At 44.3% G+C, this 23,744-nt stretch overlaps 1 protein-coding gene across 2 annotated transcripts in view; it reads right to left on the bottom strand.

The window, feature by feature from the left end:
- Ngf (nerve growth factor) overlaps nt 1–23,744 on the bottom strand; it is a 53,998-nt gene that overhangs the window by 1,804 nt on the left and 28,450 nt on the right. For both annotated transcript variants that reach the window (XM_052179625.1, XM_052179624.1), the window contains exon 2: nt 6,389–6,512. The gene's annotated coding sequence lies outside the window, so the exon portion shown is untranslated. The remainder of the gene's footprint in view (nt 1–6,388; nt 6,513–23,744) is intronic.

The following is a 23,744-nucleotide window of genomic DNA, read 5'->3' on the forward strand; positions in this document are numbered from 1 at the left end:
TACACAATGGAGTACTATTCAGCCATTAGAAACAATGAATTCATGAAATTCTTAGACAAATGGATGGAGCTGGAGAACATCATACTAAGTGAGGTAATCCAGTCTCAAAAGCTTAATCATGGTATGCACTCACTGATAAGTGGATATTAGCCCAGAAACTTTGAATATCTAAGACATAATCCACGTATTAAATGATGTCCAAGAGGAGGAGGTGCCCCTGGTTCTGGAAAGACTCAGTGCAGCAGTATAGGGGAATACCAGAACAGGAAAGTGGGAAGGGGTGGATGGAGGAACAGGGGGAGGGAAGAGGGCTTATGGGACTTTCGGGGAGTGGGGAGCCAGAAAAGGGGAAATCATTTGAAATGTAAATAAAGAATATACCGAATTAAAAAAAAAAAAGAGTTCTCCCAAGAGGATGCCAGGAGGCTTCATTGGTAGGCTATGGGTAGAGAACTCGGATTCATCACCCACAGTAGAACACTTGTGAGAGGGGAAAGGGTGCAGGCAGCAATCACACTGGGCTCACTGGCATTAACCAGAGCAAGTCCTGTTGTGGAAACCAACGGGCCCTTGAATTCCTGCCTAGAAACTTAGGATCTCACTCACAGAATCCTTTGGGATTCTGACTGCCAGTTTACAGGGCTGGATGATGGTGGTGCCTGCACCCTGAATGTGATTCCCTTGGGAAGGTTCTGGAAGACTCTGCAGGGAGCATGGCCTGAAGTCCTAACACTGAATTTTTCCTTCATTCATCAGCTCTGAGCCTGGAGACTAGGCATTCTTGAAATTAACCCACAAAGCACCACAGGAACTGAAGATTTGGGGGGGGGGGCATTCTAGTTAGGAATCGCCATCTTTCTTTCACATAGAAGGAGGCTAGTCCGCAAGGAACCAACCTACAGGCAGAAGCTAGGCCAGAAAGAGAATCCAAAACACCTCTTACCAAGCCGGTGTGCACTTCTCCCCTCCTCCCCTTCTCCTTTTCATTTTTGAACAGATACTTTGGTTTTTATTGCTTGGAGGTTAGTATAGAGAAAATGTCAGGCTCTACCAAGCTCACCCTGAGTGACCCCAGAGTCAGCTCTGTTCTGGGGGCCATTGTCCTACCCATAACGAGCACCAGCTCACACCTGCAGGTTTGGATCAGAGGCCACCTCCTTTGTGAAGCTTCTGCAGATCATGGCTGGCTCAGAGGGGTCCTCCACAGAGTGTTTTCCAAGCCCCCAACTCCATCTTTTCTCTCATCTCCTGTGCTGATAGATCATTTTGCCTCCTCCCCTATCTTTTTCAGCCTATTTTGGATATTTCCTAATCCTTAAAGCTTTCTCTAATTATGCTAACATATAAGTGTTCCATCTGTCAGCCTGTCTCTGTTTATGTGTTGTGGGTATGTGTCTGAATGCATGCATGTGTATTCTTTCCTGATGAATATATACCTATATACCTAAATACCTATATATCTATATATCTAATTTATATATCTACATATGTCTGTCTCTGTCTCTGTTTCTGACTGTGTCTCCATCTCTATATATTTGGATCTGAGCAAACTTTGGATACCCAGCTCAGCAAACTTTGGATACCCAAATTATGATATTTGTCATAATTTGAAAACTATCTAATCGACTGCACCTTAGTTTCCTTGTGGGCAGTAAACACTGTTTTCCAGGTGGGATATTTGGATTAAGTGTGTATTGATTCTGAGTTATTGCATCTCTATTAAGACAAGGACTTTGTCTTCTTTAGGTCTACTGCTACTGCCCTCTCTCTGGGGCCCCTCCATCCATGGGTTTTCAGAGCATATTGTTCTTCCTCTCTCAGACTTCTATAAAGCCTGTGTTTTTGTCCACCACCTGGATGTGTAGTCCTAGAGGGCACAACCTCGTCTAATCCACCTTGGTGGCAGCTTTCTCCATCACTATCTGTCTTGTGCATTTCCTTCACTTGGTGCTGTGGATATCCATTCTCACGTCTGTCTCCCTCCCAGATGGTGCTTTAGAAGCCACGTGACTTTCATTTCATTTCATATACAGTGTCTGGAATGTTACAGCTCCTCAAGAATAAATGGAGAATGAGGAAAGGATTGAGTGGAGGTGTCAGAGAAGCCCACCCCTTGCTTTCTTTTATAGTCATGGGTCCTTTCGACTGTGCCTTCCCACCCACATTCAGCCAGTGAATCCCAGATAGTACTATTCTTCTTTCTGGGATCCGAGAAAAAAAACCAACCACATTCTTTTCTCTTTGAGGAATGTTTTGGTCGCTCCACTTCTCCAGTCACCATGCAGAAGAGGAGGTGGTTGGTACACCTGAGTTTTTGATTCCCCCTCCCAGATCTGATGGCTAAGGGTCGCTGATCATCGTCTTGCCAGCTCTTGGAGGACTGATCATTCTTTTGGCAGCCCATCCAGCCTTTTATGTCTGTTCCTTTTCTTGTTCCATGCCTTTCTTCTCAGTGCACATTATCTTTCATCAGGTGAATTAAGGCAGAAGACACAGAACCGAAGTCCATACTTTTATAACCAAATTGGTAACACCTGTTAGAACTGGAGCAGGAACTGAAGAAAAGTCGACCAGTGCTTAGGGTTTCAGTGGAAACAAAGCAGCCTTGCTGTTTCCCATTGTCTCATCCCGAGGCTCTGCTGGGAAGTCCATCCTCTTCTGAGCAGACTGCTGGCTCCCATAGCTCCATCCTGGCCCACCTGCTCCCTTGGAACCCTCTCTGGACCTCCTGCTTCCTGGGGGCATCTATCTATGGATATTGGCAATCTCAGTGCAGGACATCACTGAACAAAACCTTCCTGCTCAATTCCACCATCATCCCACCTCCATCTTCTGTATCAGTAGTAGCGGCCGGATGTTGGACCACCTGCTTTCTTCCAAAACCAGTTCCACAGGCACTCTCGCTATTGCTCCTGTTTCTCATTCTTCTAAACGGCATCCTCACATTTGCTCTCCCATCACTAGGACCACCATGTGTGCATTTACCAGCTGCAAATCTCAGCTCATCCTGGCCTCTGGTCCCTGCCCTTCATCCAGACCTCTCTATGTTGTCTTTTGAGTTCTGCGGGAGTAGCATTCCCTGTAGCTGTAACTTCCTTTCCAGCCTCACTTCTGTGTTTCAGGTTCAGATGGTGAGACTACATCCCACCTGATATTCTGGACCTTTCTCTCTCTTATTCTAGTCCCTTCCCCTCTGACTTCCCCATTAAGCTTCTTAATGCATTGCTCTGACCTCAGGAACTTGATCAAAGAAGCCAGTGGTGAGCCCTTGTCTATGGGTCCAGAACAGATGACTCAGCCTGACAACTGCCCCACCTCCTTCCACTTTACCTAACGTTTCTTCATTCCATGCACATGAGCTCTTGGCACAGCTCCTGCCCTGTGCTTAGCCACCCCTCCCCTTGCGGTGGGTTCTTTCCTCCTGATATGCTTCCCCTGCACTCCCTGTCCCCTTTCTGCTCTCTCTACTGTCAGAATCCATCCCATTGTCCCCCAACCTCTAACTTCAATGGCATCACTCCAATAAATTCTGACTCTATACCAGGGAGTTCTCAATCTTCTTAATCCACAACCCTTTAATATAATTCCTTATATTGTAGTGACCCCCAATCATGTTATTTTTATTGCTACTTCATAGCTGTAATTTTGCTACTGTTATGAATCATAATGAAAATATCTGTGTTTTCTGATGGTCTTAGGCGACCCCTGTGAAAGGGTTATTTGACCCCAAAAGGGTAGGCAACCCACAGGTTGAGAGCCATTGCTCTAGGCCAAAGAACACCCTCCCTGGTACCCTTCCCTTATGGCAGGTATGTTCTCTTATCCTCTCTGATGGAGGGAGAGAGCTTCACACAGGCAGAAAGCTGTCTGCTTCATTGTCTCCTGTGACACGTCTACCTCCAAAGAGCATTGCATATGGAGACACCTCTGTCCTCCTGACTGTCTTGATTGCTCTCCCTGAGGGCTGATATTTAAGGTGTCTACAGACTCTGACTTTATTTTATGGAATTATAAAGTTTTCTACTCCATATATCACATGCTCACTCTGCACAACAGACTCCACAATAATTTAAACTTTTAATGCTGTGTGTAGATTTGCTGTTGGGTTGGTACCCATGGCCCTTCAGTGGCAATGGAGACTTGAGTTATGGACAGATAGTTCATTAAGAGTTGGAAAAAGCTCAAGCAGATCCTTTCAGTTTTTGATTAAAATGTAACTTTGGGGAACCATATTGATTTACTCATTATTGTGTTCCTATATTCTTTAAAAATTATTAGAAAAGTTTCACAGTCATCAGAAAATACAGAAAAAGCCAGAAGTAATCCACACTGTTTTCCATTCCAGTGACACAATGTACTAGCACCAATGAGCATTCTCTTCTTGGATGAAGTGAGCCAGGGAGGGGTTGATTTATTTATAGTGAACCCTTAAAGTCTGTGTCCTGAGCAGGTGACAGCCCTCTGTGTAGCATTACAGCACTTGTCTGAGTGAGACATTTATCTGGGGAGAGAAGCTAGGGCTCACATGAAGGAACACATTCCGTTTCAGGTATAAATGTTGTTCCCTTTTGCATGGCTTCTATCTAGAATGGAAGTTAAGTAGCTGGGAAAGAAGAGAAGCCTGATTTTAGGGTCTATCCTTCGAGGGCCCCCAGCCTCCATCAAGACTCTCTCCCTGGCAAACAGAGTGTTCTGTGGATTGCTAGCATTTACCTCCATAGTAAAATTTCTTTTATCAGCAAATAATCTTTACACAGGTCTAGCCCTGTCTGACTAGGTGATGAAGCTTCCAGACAGAGCTAAACAGTTGACCCTAACTAGTCTTTGTCTTCAATTTCCAAGAGGCCTGCCAGCTAGGCCTGCAGAAGGTCTCATATAAGGGAAGAAGATACATCTCTGCTTACAGAGAGATGTCAAGAGCTATTCACAATTCGTGGGCTAGAGATCAGATCTGTGAACCTGGGTCATCAATTGTTGGCCAGAGAGAATTCTTGTGACCAAAGAAATCCAGCCTCCTCTATCTCACTGGCTGCAATCTGACAGGGGGTCAAGTGGTCAAGTTTTGCTTTAAACTTGGCCTCCATTTTAAATGTAAAATGGCTGCTGGCTTCCATTTTAAGATTTGAGAATTCTCCTGCTAGAACCTACAAGAAGTATAAAAGGAATTCAATGGCTCCTTAACTCCCTAGGTAGGGATCCCTGAGGTGTCCTGGGATGAACACAGGAGAGTGGTGACAGAAAAGAGCTTCTGCTGGCCTACCCAGGACTCAGGAGGAGGGACAGCTTGGAAGTGATCTCAGAGACTAAAGTCTTCCAGGCCTCAGATGCACCTAGAGATCTGTTAAGCCAGGCAGCTTTGTCTACTTATAGAATTGTTGATTCTCTAGGTTTAAGGGTGGTAGTGGAAGAAACAGGTCAGACAAGTTACAGATGATACTGATGCTGGTGATCCGAGGGCATGCTTTGAGAGTTAATAGACTAGCCTTAGAGGGGATAAATGATTTGGGGTAATGTGGCTAGTATGTGCCAGGACCATTCTGTTGCTCAGCCTCTGCACTCTGTGATTGATAATGTATCCTGACATGCACCTAACCATGCCAACATCCAAATGCACTTCTCAGATTGTGAGTTTTGCCTCCATGGTACTATACATCCAGATCCAGAGGAACATAGTGGTTGATTGCTTTTATGCCTGACATTTCAGGTTTTTGAGTATCACAAAGACGTCTAGGATCCAAGTATGTCTTGATCAAAAAGTACATATGATGCCCATGATGGTGACACATTGCCAGAGAGTCTAGAAGGTTCTAGACTCTTGGAATAGCTGCTATTCTTTAGGACAGGTGTATAAGCTATAGACAGGAGCAGAGTGTACTGTTCTGAGTCCCGGAGTCACATCTTATGTCTCATCAGTCATCACAACTACCTGGGACAAGGCTGTGCTTGTCCCATCCCATTTTATGGTTGAGGGAACAGAGGACACAGAGATTAAATCACTTGGTCCTTGACTTGGGGTAAAGGAGACCTTAGAGCCAGGCCTGCCAGTATCCAGATATGGAACTCTTTCCTACTCTTCTGCTTAGGCTCCAAGAATGACCACAGCCTTTCTGCCTTACAAGGACACCTGCTCAGACCACTCTGGGGCATGTGGAGTGCCTGTCTATTGCTGTCTGTCCACTCAAGTGACTTTTAATGTGTCCCTAGAAGCTACAGAGCAAAAGGACCTCTTTGGACAAGCCCCATTTGCAGTGCCACTAAGATCTTTGGGCCTTACTGATCCAACTCCCCTTCCAAAACCTGCAGAGTCTTTCCAGCTGTGTGTCACTTTCGAGTCTAGCAGCTCTAGAGATAGATGTCCCAGGAAGGCAGCTGTCCCACAGGCACTTACCTCACAGTGGCCAGGATAGAAAGCTGCGTCCTTGGCAAAGCCTTTATTGGGCCCAGACACTGAGGTGAGCTTGGGTCCAGCATGCCATCCAGCCCCTTGGACTGCACGACCACAGGCCAAAACTCTGTGAAGGAAAGCTGTTGTTAGACAGGATTACCATCATTCCCTAGCAGACAGGTGGACACCTGAGCCCTAGGCAGAGAGGAAGGAATGTCCCAATAACGCCAGTGCTATTTCCTCAGTTCTAGTATTTTAGCAACATTAGGGTCCAGGAAGGCACAAGAGTCCAGTTGCCAGGATTTCCAGAGTCCTGGGCTTGCATAGCTCTGGTCTTGCAGAGCTCAGGTCTTGCATGGCCCAGTGATGGTACTTGCCTTTACTAGTTTCAACCTGGACGTAGTCCACAGTAGGACTGTACCTAGTGCAGTGGCTTCCAGATCAGTACCTAAACCAAAATAAAAATTATTTTGCACATGTCAAAGAGCAGATGTAGTAGATCTAGTTCCACCCAGCCTTGGTGATGCAATACCACAAATACAGAAGTGCCGACAATTCCAACAAGCCAGCTTTCTGATGGAAATACAAGACAAGCAGTAGGAATGGGACAAACTATGTGACTCATCACTCAGACCTCTTGCCACACCAGGACAGGGTCTTGGGGCACTACACTAAAAATCAAATCTCAGGAATTGGAAGCTATGGGGATAACACAATGAGGGGGAAAATATGCTTTAACTTATAGCTTCTAGAGCTGCTGTTTTCCTACTAATTCTGTCAACATGATACATGTAGGTGCTTCATTCATTCATTAATTCATTCATCCATTCACTGAGCAAACACTACTCTTGGTACTGGAGGCACAACAGTATATAAAACAGGAAATTTCTCGACCTTTATTGTTGACCGCCCAGTCTAGTACAAGTAAATAACTTCAGACTCTGCTCATGTCCTAAAGAGAACAGGAATGGTGTGAGGAGAGAGACTGGAGTACGGGGGTGGGGTGGGGGGGGGAGGATGTAGACAGAGTGCTCAGTAAGGACCTCCTCAGGGAAGCTGCCTTCAAGCTGATGACAAGGAATGGAGGACCGAGTATTCCAGATGAAAGGAGGAGTAAATCCCAAAGCCCTGGGCATAGATAAGTCAACGTAACTCTCATGAAGGAAGAGACCTGTGAGATGAGCTGGAGAGGTAGAGCAATCCGTCTTTAGAATAAATCAGGGGCCACAGTTTTATCTCTGGGGCCAACAGGAAGGGAGTGGGGGCTTTAACCAGCAGAGTGTCATGGCAATGCTGAAGGACAAATGGACAGATGACTTAGTCTGTGAAGAAAGTCTGTAAAGAAAACTCGAGAATCACACCTTTATCTGTATTGTCTATACTTTTTCAAGTCCTGCAAACCCTTCATCTGGCCATTCCTTGCTCCCCCATGACCTCCATCATTTCCCCCCTTTTCCTGTGGCATCAGATATCATGGAAACATCCTGAGGGCAGTTGCCTTGCTGTGAAGAGGGGCTGGAGAGCAGGGGAAGTGGAAGAGGCCCAGGAGTAGCTTCTGTGTTACTGGAAAGCACAGTGTCAGAGGCTGGGATGTTTCTATTCTTCTTCCTTTCAAACCCTGCTCAATATACTCCTTTTGTTCTGATACACAACTTAAAAAAGCCAGGCATGAAAAAAACCTTACTCTAATGCTCTTCAAAAATTCTGTGAGAGTCTGTAACAAATAGCATATCAATGCTACGCCTGGGGTCGTGCTTAACCTGGGGAAGGGAAGGTAGCATGTCTGGAGTAGGTGGTATGTGTACCTAGCCTCCTTACTCAAGGGGGAAGCTCACCTATTCTGCAAGCCCTTCTACTGGGGACTTGGCTGAACTGCACAGGTTGTAAGGTTGGAAGCCACTGTCCTGTGCCCTGACTCAGTTCCCTCTGATTCTTGGGTAAGACACTACTCTGAATGTCTCTGTGTCACCTAGAGGAACAGATGACAACTCAGGTCCCTCTGGCTCTGGTCCTCTGTGCATCTAAGACACTATGAGTAAACAATGTTTACAATTTCTCATTGTTTTCACCACCCTTACATTGAAATTCACTAATCTCATCAATTAAACATTGGAATTTCAGCCCCTGGGCCAGGCACTGTGCTAGGTGCTAGGGACACAGAGAGAAATAAGACACAGTTTTTCACACAGCAATCATCTGGAGGAGGTGGAGGGGCAGTACAAGCTGAGTCTTTAAATTAGCATAATGATCAGGGTGTACATTACTTATGATGGGGAAGCGGTGTACATTACTTATGATGGGGAAGTGTAACAGACCTAGGAACCTATTTTGTCCATTCAGGCTAGTCAGAGTCATATGCTCATGAAGGGGTAACATCTGAGCTGGGTTCTTAAGGATGAGTAGGAGCTGCAGAAGAATGGAGAGAAAAACCACTACACAGCCTTTGAGCTCAAGAGCCGGCTGTGACAAGGGTCAGCATGTGGGTGGGAGTGAAAGGCATGTGTGGTAGGCCTTTCTATCAGTGGGGGAGAGTGACTTCGGGGATCCCATTGCTGTAGCCTGCCCACTTGCTTCCCACAATACACACTAAGCATTCACCTTTAATCCATGGAACAACCAGAGAAAGAAAAGTAGCCATCTGTAAATATTCTAGATATTCCTCGATTAGATGTCTTATAATCTGAGTGATTGGAATTAGAGATGATGCCAGTAGAAAACATATACACAGAGTCCACAGCTCTGTACTTTTGCCTGTAGGACTGTGAAAGGCAGCCCGGTTCCTGGTTGAGCTAAGGCTAGAAGATGGAAGGCATTTTGCCTCACTTCTGGGCATCAGCTCCTGTCATGTAGCTGCAGCCCTCCATAGATTTGTGGCCATCAATCACATAAGGGCAATGCTCCAAGGCCCTCCACAGGCAGAGGACTTGACCTGTGGTCACATAGCCTTAAGACAGATCTCCATTTTAATGAGGTACCTAAAGGCTTGGAGGACTTAGTCAATAAACTCTCCTACCCACACACTCCTCTCTACAAAAGGTATTTAACCTCAGGTCCACCCTGAGAAGTGGGGTAAGTTTTTACTCATCCATTTTCCACCATGACAATAAATGTTTTAAAACTATGAACTGTCTCTTTTCACTGGGCTCTGCTGTAGGGAGCTGTGGAGGCCGTTGCCTGTAGAGTCACCGTATAATCTCCCATAGAAGACCTCTCTGAGCTCCCAGTCAAGACTATGACCAAGCTAAAGACTCATCCCTGTGGGATCTAGCTGGAGCGCTCTCCTCTTTTCCTCTTCAGCCCCTGGCTAGATCCAGCCCATGGGCCCCCACTTCATTCTCAGCTCTTTTGCGGCTCCCAGCAGTGCCTGGCTGCCTAAGAGCCTGAAAATCAAATGGTCCCAGCCTCCTTGCAGGCCTAGGGACCCTGAGCCAGCTCTGGCTGTCCTGCACCTCAGGCTGCACTCCCCCACCCCTGGAGTGGTGTCTGTAGTGTCCCTGTGGCTTCCCTACAGCCTGACACCCACCTGGTGACAGCATGGGGCAAGTGCGGTCCATTTCCCACATCCCACCTCCACAGTGGAATAGAATCCACACAACCACAAGTTTCCTAGATATATATCCACAGCCTCTTGCACAGGTAACCTTGGTGTGCACCAGTCTCCTGCCCACACCATCCTGATGCCTGATTGCTACATTTGAGACTCCTTCCAACATCTTCCATGCCCTTGGCCTTCTCTCAGATAGTGCTGGTATAGCAGTTTGCTGCAGGAAAGAGAATTTCCTGGCAAGAATATTGACTGATTTTTATAGGTGTTGTTGCTTTAGTCTTGTCCTAGGAAAAGCTGAGTCTCTAAAATTAAATCCAATTTAAATATTGCCAATTACTAATGCAAATACATCAGAGACAAGGAAACTAAATGGATAACTATTTTTAAATCCCTAATTGTTCTCATAATTACTTAAAAAGACATCCAATGGCTCTCATACTCTTGATAAATATGGAGAAATAGAACACAGCTCATTTATGAACTACCTTACAGTCCTTATAGAACACAATGAAATTTTATTGAAATTTGTGCCTCTGCTAGTTTGGCCTGGTCTGATGCATTTTAGTAATGGTACTGCAGCATCTTAAAACTTGTTGATAATGCAAAGTTCTGAGTAGATATCCTGAGTACTAGAAACAAGACATCTTGGGATTTAATATTTACTATATTTTTATTTATCACCCAAGTTTAAGAATAATAAGGTTCTGTATTGGTTATCTTGATCTCCAAGGGACTGGATAAAAATCACCTAGAAGATTGAGATGTTCCTCTGGGCACATCTGCAGGGGATTTCTAGAGAGGATTAATTGAAGTAGAAGGTCTGTTCACACTATGGGAGGCTCCTATCAAGGGCTGGCTCAGATAGAAAGTGGTTCCTAGACCCAGCAGTGGAGAGGACCTGCCTTCCTTTCTGCTTTAGGGTAGGTGTGTCTAGCACAGCTGTGTCACCCTCTGCTGACTTCACACTACCATGGATTCTAGAATAGTCTTTCTCCAGGGAGTTTCCATACTTTCTGGTTTGAGACTGGTTTGAGGACTCAAGCTTCATGGACTGAGAAGTTACTGGGTTCTTTACCTCTCCAATAGGCAGATGGACATTGTTGGATTACCTGACATCTATGTACCAGCCAATCTAACAAAATCCCTCTTTGCTATTTATGTTCTATTGATCCTGTTCCACTAGAGAACCCTCCTAATATGCTCCTCATAGAATGAGAGATCCAAGTCAAGAGGACAAAGAGGTCAGAGATGACCTGCTGTGAACACCCCACCTGAGCATAGCCTTCCATGGGACCCCTCACCTTAGAACCCATTAACAACCAGCCCAGAGTCTTCTAGAGCTGGAAGATGGAAGGATTCTTCTGAAGATCCTAGAAATAAGTCTATGTTTGGCTCTCAGATCATTGTCTCCCTAACTCCCCCAACTCCTATTTATTTTCTTTATGTCTCAAAGGCATTTTGGCCAAACTGTTACAGTTCAATCAACTATCCAAGTCCAATCAACAACCCAACTTGCTTCTGTGGGTAATTCATGGGGAGTGGTAGACATCCCCATAAATCCTTCATACGTGAATATGCAAGACTATCTAGCCCGCTGGTCTCTACTTTCCACGGTCCTCCAGTCCTCTGCAGCAGTTTCTCTCAACCCTGGCCACATAGCCAACTCATAAAGCCAGCTTTACACACCCACCATGCTGCCCGTGTCCCACCTCCAAGGACTCTAGTTTCACTGGCTTGAGCACAGTACGTTCACTAGGAGTTTTCAAAGGGTCCCTAGGAGAACCAAATGTAGGGCCAGCTCCAAAGTCACTCTGCACCAGAGAAAGAAGAAGCTTGACAGTGCATTTAATGAGCCAACTGAGAGAAATTCATAATTGAGAAATCAATATATCTTAGAAAATATAAAATACAGGTGCAATCATATTATGAAAAACAAGGAGATAGTGAGGGGAAGTCATATTTGCAACTCCTCACTGTCTAGATAACAAGGGCCATCTGTGAATAGGAGATTTTCGTTTTGACTTTGTAAGTCCATTTCAAAAAAATTCTTCAATGTTGGAGTGATGGTAGCTTAATACTAAAATGTTCAGGGATGTTTGCTGACTTTTTCTTTCAAAGATTTGGGGATGGATGACTTAAAGGACCTCTTACAGGTCATGAGCTCCAATGGCCAGCCAGTCCCTAAAGCAACTCACATTGTTCAAAGATGCCACTTCCTTCTGCCCCTACGTGGTAGAGTTCTGAGTGAAGAAATCTCACTTCAGGGCTAGCATTGAGGACAAGTTCTTGGGGTGCAGTAAGTTTTGGTGCTGCTATTGCGATTTTCATTGCTATATCCATTCTTCTTACTTTTACCCCCGTCTGTCATTTCTTATGCTGTGCCTGTGTACAAAAGGAGAAGAGCTGGAGGTCTTTTATGCTGTCAATCTGTTTTTCTAATTTTTAGCCTAATCAGTCATTTTCTAGAAAGAAATATGACTGTAAGGTTTGCTGACTAAGAGTTCTTTTGTTGTTCTTTTTAAAAAAAACAAATTTCAGTTTGGGCCACTTTGAGATGATTTGATGTCTTTTAACTATTTAGTGGTTTTGGCAGATCCAGTAGGAAAATAGTGCATCTGGCACCAAGGACTTAAGAAGACATAAAGGTTCAGCAAAAACTATTATTCTTTTTCCACCAAATGGTCTTTTGCTCACAATTCTAAAGCGTCTTGTCACATTTCTTCAGGAGAATCGGTCCTCTGGTTCATTGGGAGATGTTGAGGTAAATTACATATGCTCTCTCAGTGTTTTCCCAGAGCCAAGCAGATCAAAGAAGAAGCCATTGTGGTTGGCTGCCCTTCATCTTTGGAATGAAAGAGCATTCGCTGTGACTGTGAGTGGCCTTCTATGGTGTGCAGCTGCCCATAGCCAGCATGGTGTTTACCTGACTGCAGTAATTCATGAGCTCTGTAATATGCAACGCCACAGAGAGGCTTTCAAAGACGGCTAATTACAAGGACATTAGTGCTGTAGATAAGTTATCTAAACACAAAGCAGCCTTCCACGACAGAGAGTTGAGGGAAGAACAGTTTTACAAGAATGGATTGCTAAATAGCGGTCCATATAGACTAGCTCATTGGCTTGGTAATGCTAATGACATATCTATAATCTGTGTTTGAGTGCCAAAAACAATCCAATAGTTTTGCAAACTTCTCTGCAACCTTAAGAAAACATCTCTTTGGTTCCAACTGGCTGATCCTTAAACCACAAGAAAAAGATCTATTTCAGCTATGCTTTTGGTCTTTGCCTGGTCTGTCCCATGCTTCTAACTATGTACAGACAGCAGTACTTGGAATAAAGGGGACTCTGGTTGCTTGGAGTCGAAGTTCACATTGAATAATAACAGTTTCCAGGTCACAGGAGATCACAGATGACAACCTGGAAGATGTGCATGAGATCAAACGGTACCAGCCAATGTTAACTTAGACTGGGGTCCCTTTTTTTGATTTGCTTTATGGGGGCCCATGTCCTCAGTTCTTCTTGAGCTAGCCTATTCCACTCAGTGTGTGGCATATTTTCCAAGCAGTAGGACAAGAAATGTTACAACACATGACTCTCTAATACAAGTCAGATGTAACTCCAGGAATTAAGCTAAATATCCATAGCTCTAGAAAGGACTGGAAAGATCCCAGCTTTAGAGATATAGTGTGTGTGTGTGTGTGTGTGTGTGTGTGTGTGTGTGTGCATGTGAGTGAGTGAGTGCGTGCGTGTGTGTGTGGGGGGGAGAGGGTCTGATGCTTTTGAAGGCCAGGCAGCCTTTCCTTCAATCAGGGAAGGATAGCAGAGAGCCAGAGACTTGGAAGTACGGGTTCTAGCAAAACGCTGCCTTAATAGGTAAGTATCCATGCTGAGGACATTTCTGTTTAAGTTGTGCTGTACTATAAGAATTATCTCACCTAGTCATCCCATTTCCAGAAAACAGGGACCACAAAGGCCTCGGACCAAGTTCATCACAGTGCATACCTCCTCACAACTCTGGAGCGACAGCTGCCTCTGATTTTGAACCTCCTCACTCCTCTGCACTGACATTTCCTAGCTTGTCTGCTGGCTTCACACCCAGAGAATCTGACTCAAGGCATGAAATAGATAACGGCCAGCTTTGCCCGGGCATGTCACACATGAAGATCCCCAGGTACCCCAGGCTAAGACAGCGCTGAAAATGAAGAATTGATTCCTGGGTTTGTCTGTTGGTGTTGGGGGTGGGGGTGAGCTGCTGTTTCAGCCACTTCCTGTGTCTGGCCTCAACACTCCAGCCCCAAGTTGTGAATGGTTTACACTAGAGAAGGGCCCTTGGATGTGCATCCATGAGCTATGTTAAGGTGACTCATCTAACACAATATCTCAGGAGCAAAGGTCAGGGGTGAGGAAAAGCTGCTGTCTGTTGTGGTCACTTGACTCTCATGTACTTAGGTTTTAGAATATTTCCCATCTTCTTGTGTTTCTCCTTTTAGGGTTTATTTGACCACAGCAATATGCACAAAAGGAAGGCTCTCCTCTGAGGAAATTCACTCCAGAACTAACAAAAGAGCCACACAGTACATCTGTCTCCAGAGACCCAGAGGCTGTGGGTAATCAGAAATTCCACAGAGGAGAACAATTTTCCACACTCTATCTTTACACACACACACACACACACACACACACACACACACACACAAACCATTCAACTTGTGCCTCTTAAAGAGCTGGTTTTACATTGTTAAGATTCAGAGAAATAGAAACTAACTCGCTTTAGCATCTACATAAGCCTGTAACCTTAGCTTCAAAGGATCTACAGACTCTGAAATTCAGTGTTCTTGTGTGTGTGTGTGAGAGAGAGAGAGAGAGGGAGAAAGAGAGAGAGAGAGAGAGAGAGAGAGAGAGAGAGAGAGAGAGAGAGAGAGAAGGGAGAGAGCAAGGTAGCTTCTTCCCAGTGCTACCTCAAAAAAAAAATCAGAGTAAATATCACTTCTACTTTGAGTAGAGAATATTAACAAAATATGCACACTTAACCCACTATACAACATCTAGTTAACCCAAAGAATTTTATGTTCTCTTTTTTTGCAATAGTATTATTGACACTTGGCCAAAGCAGAGCAATGCTGTACAGGCAGAACTTGGTGTATAAGAGAAATGACGCAGTGTCCATTCTAGGTCTCTATCTGACCCTCTCCTGCAGGGGGTAAGAGGACTGTGGCTTAGTGTCCCAGCTGTGACTAGAATGGCTGGCCACGTGCATGCTCTGAGAGGTTGCAGAACAGTATTTGCAGCTGCGTGGCAGTGAGCTGTAGTCAGTCACCTGCCAACGGGACACTGAGTGAAAAACAGAAACACTCGCTTTTGAAATGATCCCTTTTCTCCAACTCTGCCCAGTCAGTGGGAGGAAACTGCTTCATCATGGCTGACGCTCCCTGAACAAGATGACCTGGCCCCACTGTTGTGACCACCACTATCACCACTATGATCATCCTAGCCTCAACACTATAAATCATCCCATCATCAGCACCATGATCATCCCAGCATCAGCACCACCATCATACCAACATTGCCATCACCAGCCTTGACACTTGACATTTCTTGACCACTACTACCCAGTCATCACTGCTGTGTTACCTAATATGCCAGGACCTAGGGTCACTAAGATAACAAGTCTTTAAACTTGCCTTGAGGGATTATCAAGGTGGGTAACATTATGCCATGGGATGGGATCCCAGGCTGCATAAGGAGAAGAAGGCAAGCTGAGGATAAGCATTCATCTCCATCTCCGTCTCTATCCTAGCTAAAGAAACAAAGCAAGCAACTGGCTGCCCTGTGCTTTGGCCACCAGGACATCCCTGCCCTGAAGGAACTGCATCCAGAAATTTTAAGGCAGAACAAACCCTTCCTCCCTTAAGTGGCTTTTCTCAGAATATGAGAAATGTAACCAAGACAACCACCATCCAGTCAACATGGCCACTTTAGCTATTTTGCCACCACTATTTCCAACCCCACCATCACCAGCTCCATCACTGTTGGACCACCACTGCCATCACTATCATCAACATCTCCAAAAAATGAAGAAGCATTTGGAGCTATTGTAGTCTGATAGCCATCTGTTGAGCCAGCTGTCAAAGGAAGGATAGAGTCAGCTTGTGAGGTTGGTAAGTAATTCCCAGAATGTTTCAATTATTTAGTTAGGTCTGTGCGGGTTCCAAATGAGGGGCAAATGGAGCCATGTCCGCAAAATCAACTTTCCTGTTTCCTAAACATTATACTATTTTCTAGCTTCAGTCTAGGAACTGGTTTATTTTTTTCTACATCCCTTCCTCTCCCCTCCCGTGCCTCCCCTACTCTCTCCTTATCTTCTTTCTTCTTTTCTTTAAAAGGTAATGCATATTTATGACAATTTTCAATTTAGACATTAATAAACTTTAGAATGATCTAAAAATTAATACCTATACTTGCCATGAGAGATTTATATCTATAATACAGAAAATCAAATGTAAAAACCAAAATGAGGAATTATATCCCTGGCTTCTCCAAAATGAGACAGGGACTTCCTTTTGCCTAATGCAATCCTTAAAGATGTATGAACAAGTTTTACAGGCTATTGTGAGGTTTCTCCTATCTGAAGGCATGTAGATCTAGCACTTAGGATCCTGAAGAAAGGAAATCTCTCTCTGAATCAGCCCTCATGTAAAACTCCGATGGAGGTAATTGGTTCCCACCTGAAATAGAGAGCTAACTCCCTGAGAGTGAAGGCCAGACCCTTCCACTGTCACATGAACAGTGGCTGGCCAGTTGCCCCAGACAGAGGCCCTGGACTCTCCTTCTTGTCACTTGTTGCTTCTGGTCATTGTGATGAGTGAAACAAAATTGGGTTTGAGTTGAGGCTTGTGGGAAGAGAGAACAGGGAGGGGACAGAGATCCCCCAAAAGAGTCGTGAAAGGCATAGTTTAATTATGGGTGTGAGAGTTGAGGTAGTGCAGCTAAGTGTGTTAAAATATTACGTGTTTCACTAGCGTACACTGTGGGTTACAAGCAGTTACATCTAATACTATTAATGATAAATAATTTCTATTGTTATTTTCTGCTAGATGCTACTACCTCAGGGCTTCCTGTGTAAAAAGTAATAAACATCTTCTGAGGTCAGTGTTTTCCCATCCTGCAGAAGCAGAGACTTATTCTGTCACTCAAAGACAGCCTCCTGCTGATGTACAACACATCTGATACAATCTGATACGTCTGATACAATCCCGCATCTGACCAACCCAAAGGAGCCAAGGCTGCTGTGGTGGAGTGTTGATTTCTGCTTTAGTGACATGGGTAATGAATATGTTGGATTTTGTATATTTTCTTTTCTTAAATTTACCCAATTTCTAAACAAATAAATACAAACAAACAAAAAATGTAAAACAGTTTTCTAGAACATTGTGATTGTTCCACTTCTCTCTTTCCTTGAGGGAGCCCAGAGAACAAACCCATCCTCGCTGAAATACACAACCACCTGCAATAGGGGATGGAAGGACCCATTATTCTGATAGAAATCTAGTCATGAAAGTTTGGCGACTTAGAAATGTTTAGTTACTCTACTGAGAACAGCATAGAAATCAGAATGTGGCTGTTTCAAATCTCTTTTCCATATCCATCAAGAAAAAAATCACAGGCAAGACGCGAGCAACTTGCTCTGGGACGGGGATGTGAGTCTCTGTTGGTTGGCTTTTTGGGTGTGAAGATCAAGCCAGAGGCTGGAGCCAAGCAGAGTCTGTTAATATTTCCATTCATGGACATGCAATAGCAAACCATTTCATACATTTATAGGAAAGCATCAAATACAATATCTTTGTTGTGCTTAATCAGAACCAGAGTAGAATTCCAGGAGACAAGAATAGAAATTCATCCTAATGATTTCATCCTTAGTCCAAAACATACAGTTTTTCCTACTCTGTTTGTCACTTTCTAAAACAAGAAACCACCAAGAAGTGCTGTTGGTTTGAGGGGTGACTTGAAAGCAAGAACACTGAACAGAAGGAAACACGAAGCTATCCAAAGGCAAATGGAAAACCAGAAATGGGGTTAATCTGGATTATTGAATTCACTCTCCCTGTTTTTGTGAAACACCCAACAGGAACCAACTGCCCAGGCTTCATGCTCTCCCCAGCTGAGTTCCTCCTTCAAGAGAAGGAAATCACAAGACAAAAGGAAATGTTCAGTTCCTAGCAAGATTCTCCTTAAGGAGGTGTAGTTTTTTTATTCTTAACAGGTGGAATGCTTTTCCCCCAAAAGAATAAGGATCTCTTCCATGAAAAACACACGAGCCATGTAGGCAGGAGAGAGAGCAACTCCTCCTCTTGATTTGTTGTACGAATGGTTTCATCTTATCCATCCCATTGCTAAGCACACAGCAGATCAGTGGTGTTCGCTGCAAGCACTTGCCTTGTGAAATCTGGAAGTTCACCTAGCTCCCCAGCTTACTGATTCTAGAAACCTGCTATAAGAGATTTGGTAATGGATTTCTTTGGGATCCTCAAGAACAGTGAATACAAAGGTTACCATCAGTGGGCTCTTTAGCTGTGAAAATTAGCCATCACCTACAGAATAACAATGGCATTTTGGCAGTCACATCAGGACACATGCTGGTCGTTAATCATAAAGTTTGGCCCCGTCTCACAAGCACCGTGGGGAATCTGACTAATTCTGGCACAGAGATAGATAGCACTGGTACTGGATCTGCCAATTTTAATTAGCGGTCAGGCTAGGGCTAATCCCATATCTGAGCTAGAGGGAGAGTTGCCCATCTCATTTTCCATCAGCTTGGAACCTGACGAGTGTAGCGGCAAGAATGAATGAGCTCCGATCAGATGGAATCAGATCAAGCTTGCATATGATGTTTGCCCTGCCCTTAGGAAATCTGATGTCATCATAGAAGGAAACTGAAAAACCAGGAAGAGGCGGACACAGCTACAGTAAGAAGTGATCAAGAGATCTGGGAAGATGATTCCTTCAGTAAGGTGCAGGTGTATACATGTGAACATGGCTTTGGATCCATAGAACTTACAAACAAGGCCAGGTTGTACATGCCTAGAATCCTGGTGCTGTGGAGGTTGAGACAGGAGAATCTCTGGGATTTGGTGGCCAGACAGTCTAGCCTATCAGTGAGCCCCAGGTTCAGTGAGAGGCCTTGTCTCAAATTAGAGAGCAATCAAGGAAGCTACTTGACATCCATCTCTGGCACACCACACACACACACACATACACACACACACACACACACACACAAACAGAGAGAGAGCGAGAGAGAGAGCGCGAGAGAGCAGCAACAGCAGCAAAGGTGGCGAAAGGAGAGGCAGAAGGGAGTGGACAAGTCAAAAGCAGGGTGGAGAAGGACATGCGGAGGCAGAGGGGCAGGAACAAAAGGAAGAAGAGATTCCTGAAAGAGCCGCTGGAGAAACGGTCAAAGAAGAGTAGGGCTCAGACTGAGAAAGGACTTTGAAGATGAGAGAGAGAAACAACTGCACAAAGTCCAAAGGACTCCTTAGCCTCTGATGCTAAGACTTGATTTCTGAGTGCTCCTAGAGAAAAGGCCCAAAGAGTAGGCCATCACAACCATTTGTAATGAGTACTAACCCTGCCAACAAAGGCAAGTTTCATTGAATCAGCTTCTGGTAACCTTACAAGACAATCTTGGTGATGTTCAATGAATAGTTTATTACAGTGTGAGCTTTGCTGGAGAAGCCCCAATCTGAGTCCAAACCCAGCGATAGCATTGCCTTGGCAAACTGATTTCATCACATAGGTTAGGGTAAGGCCACATCCCAGACACACAGCACGTTCAACATAAAAGCTCTGCATCCCAGGGCTGCTGGGGCTGGATGAGCCAGACTGGACCTTAAAATAAATGAGATTGTATGACCTCACCATTATCAGCTTCAGAGAGAATGCTTTAGAAAGAAATCATGAGTGGAAAAGGACAAAAGGACATCAGGGGAATTGGGGTTTCCCACTGATGCTTGGGTCCAGCTGGAGCTGGTTACAGTGTAAACTTTGTTTAATCAAATCCTCTGTCATTAATAAAACTCAAAACAAATCCAAACAGAGATAGATGAGGATGTACTTGGATTTCACATGGGGTTTGCATCACTGTTTCACCAGGTGCCATCCATAAATCCTGGATCAGGCTGCTGAGCCGAGGCTGCAGAGAGGCCATCTTAGGAACTTCACCCCTTCTCTACGCCTACCATTTCCACATCCCTGTCGCTGCTCTTTGGAGCTGAGAGAAGCCCAGGATCTTCTCTAGACCCATTGTCCTTCTTCCCCAGAGCCAGGCTAGTGGTCAGCCGGGAAACTGAGATGCCTGAAGGGACCCTGGGACAAACATGGCTGGAATTGGGGGTGCTACATTTCGAGCAAAGCTGCCCTCGTGGCAAGGGAGAAGAGCTTCTCTCCACCATGGCAGGAAACACCTGGCACGAGTGGGCAGAACTCAGCTCCACTGGCGTTCCACAAGAAGAATGGGCTGTGAATTATGGACTTCCAGTGGTGAGGAGAGAATACTGTATGAGACGGGTAACAGTAATAGCTACCTACAGAATCAAACTTGTGTGCACATATCTCCATGGAAACAGAGAGTAAACATGAAGAGGGAAATAGGGAAGAAAGGAGAGGGAAAGATGAGGAAAAGGGAGGGAGGGAAGGAGAGAGAAAGAGAGAGACAGAGACAGAGAGAGACAGAGAGAGGGAGGGAGGGAGAATAACACCATTCCATCCAATAAATGCTGTAGATAGAAACTTGAATATTTAAATATACATCTGTACAATGCAACTTCCTTTAGAGTTCCCATTAAACCTTCATTCTGCCGGACATTGTAATTAAAGATTTGTATGTTTTAGGCAACACGGTTCCTTTGCAAGCCAACTCCTTCATCTGGCGCCCAGCTGAAGAGCATGGCCCTTTCCCAAAACAGAGATATAGTGAGCAGGTTGGACTTGCAATGCTGCACCCCAGCCTGGACCCTCCCAAGGAGTGTCCAAGGTTACGTTGGCTGAGCTTTGCAAACTTCTCATGTTCTGGCAGCCCTGTCAGACTCCATCGAATGGGGTTGCTAGAGATGTCCTGTTGGCAGGGAGGTTGGACGGTTGACTTGCAACAGAATGATAAGACTGCTGTGTGTGTGTGTGTGTGTGTAAGAGATCCAATAGCCTGCGACCACCCATTGTTTGCACTCAAACCAGATTCCTTTATTTTACTGCGTAGATCTGCCCACCAACTGCCTTGTAGACTAGTATGCTCTGAAGCTTAACACTTAGTGATCCGAGTTTTGAAAACTAAATTTAGATAGATGCATATAGAAGAGATAAACTTGGAGAAAAGTCTAGAATGAAGTTAATAGTTGAATTTTATATCTTATGACTTTCTTATTTTTATACATGCATATTTTATTGTAATATTCTATAATTAGCTTTTATAATCCAGACAATATATTGAATCTATGATAATTTTATAATTCCATATTTAAACTATAGATTGTCTGTAGTTTTTTTTTTAATCTGCTAGCTCCATCTTTAAGATTTTTGTCTTCAGAGGGGAGAAATGTAACTCATTTTTCTTTTTCCTACAACTAGAAATCCTGAATTGCATAACCAGACATTAAGAATTCTTCAATCAAAGGATAGTTAGTTACTTTGTGGAAAATCTTTTTTTGTGAGCATCTGTGCAGTCATTAACTCTGTGAACTGTAAGGACAACTAGCATGAAGGGGCACTTGTAATCTAGTCCAGAGTCAAGAGCCTAAGAGAGGGTATGTGAAATCATGGCAGCCAAAGAAATCACATGCACATAGGAGTCGGGCCTGGAAGTGATATATAAATGGAAACAGTTGTACTGAGTGTGAGTTCTCTGGGTGAACCCCGCCCTCTCTCCCTCCCTCTCGTTCTCCAAGTGGCTAGTAATGTTGTTATAATGCCTTCATAATGAAAATAAGGTTTGTAAGCCTTTCCATATGTCTTCTATCTGGGTCCCCCAGGCTTAGGACTACACCAAATATGTTTCCACCTTTCCCCTTCTCCCCATGGTGCCTAGCTGCTTCATTCTGCAAAGGCTCAGACAATGTTGCTGAGTAAGTAACCAGGTCTATTTGACCGATAAAGTTGGGTTAGGGTGGAGGACAGTACTTGTGCCCCTGTTTAGGCATGCTACAATCTTATCATGTTGAGCGCAGGATGAGCCACTGAAGAAGGGTCACAGCCTGTGTGGATGCATTGCTTATATTAGAATGTTCTTATATGTGAATGAAAGGAGCTGTGGGCTCAGGCTCCTATTTATCCATTGCTGACTTCGGCTGTTCTGTTCTCCAAAACTCACATAAGGTTTGGATATAATATTAGCCCCTGCAGATCTGTTCTATAGGAGGGAAAATTGGGAATAAACCACCAAGACATTTGTAGGGCATAGGATTTGGCTGTGTTCATTCCAGACATCAGGGAAAGGGCTGGGGTGGGGGGTGCAGCAGAAGAATAGAGGAAACCTGAGAATCTAATAAATTCCTGCTACTTCCCAGGCATCCTTCGAGGGGGTTTCTTGCAGGGCACAACTCACTACAGCTTGTGAAGGCTGTGGAGCAGACATTCCATCTTTCGTATAGATTGCGAAACTGTGATTTGGGAAGATAGATATGTGTTCTGAGCCACACAGGCCAGAAGGAGATTTGTCTGGTTCTAAAACATTTGAAATAATGCTTTCTGTCCTCTCTGCACAAACGGATGGCTCACCCACAGGATGAAACTTCACATGACTTGTCTAGAACTAACTTTAATAACCAGGATTTTTTGTGATACCGAACCAAGAGACATTTCCCTCCACCTCTTCCCACCCCAGGGGACATTGTTCAGTATCCAGGGACACTCTTTAATATCAGTAAGCAGGTATCAGGGTGCTGGTGGCATCTAGTGGGTAGGTGCTAAGGGTATTAAAGATGTCCTTTAATGCCCAGAGAGCATTTTACATTTGACCCCAGATGTCAGTAGCACGGACAGTATAAATGCCATATTGCCATTTCATAAGGGAACCCAATGGAAGCTGTTCCCTCTAAATTCACTTTCTCCTTCACTTATGAAATTAAGTTTGTGTGGCTTTGAGGAATTCTCATAATTAAAGCATCAGAGGTGCTTAATGGCCATACAATTAGAAACCACCCAGCATATATAAATCAAATAAATGTGCATAAAATCTGTATGACAATGCCAAGCACAAATCTGAAATTTATGTAGGGAGTTTACAGTGAAATTGCCAGTAAGAAATTAACAACTCCCCAAGTGTTACCAATTGTGGCAAACCCTAATCTGTACTAAATTCTACAATGAATAGCTCAATGTTCACTTGATTCCCAAGTTGCCCATATGTAAAGTCAGAGGCTTGGCCTGTCTCTGGTTACAAGGTCAAGCTGACTATGTGCCCTAAGTTCTAACACTGGAGCTGTGTCCACAGAGGACAATAATTGCTTCCATTAGCCATGGCTTGTCCTTTGGAGGGACAGCATGCTTTGCTTTGTTACTTTTGAGGCATTAAGATGGCTCATAGAAAAGTAGAGGCAATAAATTACTCAATAATTTTGTGGTAATTTTGTCTTGTAGGCACAGCACTATACCAATGTTTGAGAAAGAGACTCATCATTACAAAACTTAAAAATAATAGATAATCCAGTTTAGTAGTTTAGACTTGAATCAACCAACCAGTTCCCATTCGATGTCTTATACAGCCATTCCTCGTTAGGAACCTGAGGGAGCAACAGACAAGTGCAAAGTCTGTCTTGTCTTTAG

This window comes from Apodemus sylvaticus, chromosome 4, assembly GCF_947179515.1.
Source record: "Apodemus sylvaticus chromosome 4, mApoSyl1.1, whole genome shotgun sequence".
NCBI classification, from domain to species: domain Eukaryota; kingdom Metazoa; phylum Chordata; class Mammalia; order Rodentia; family Muridae; genus Apodemus; species Apodemus sylvaticus.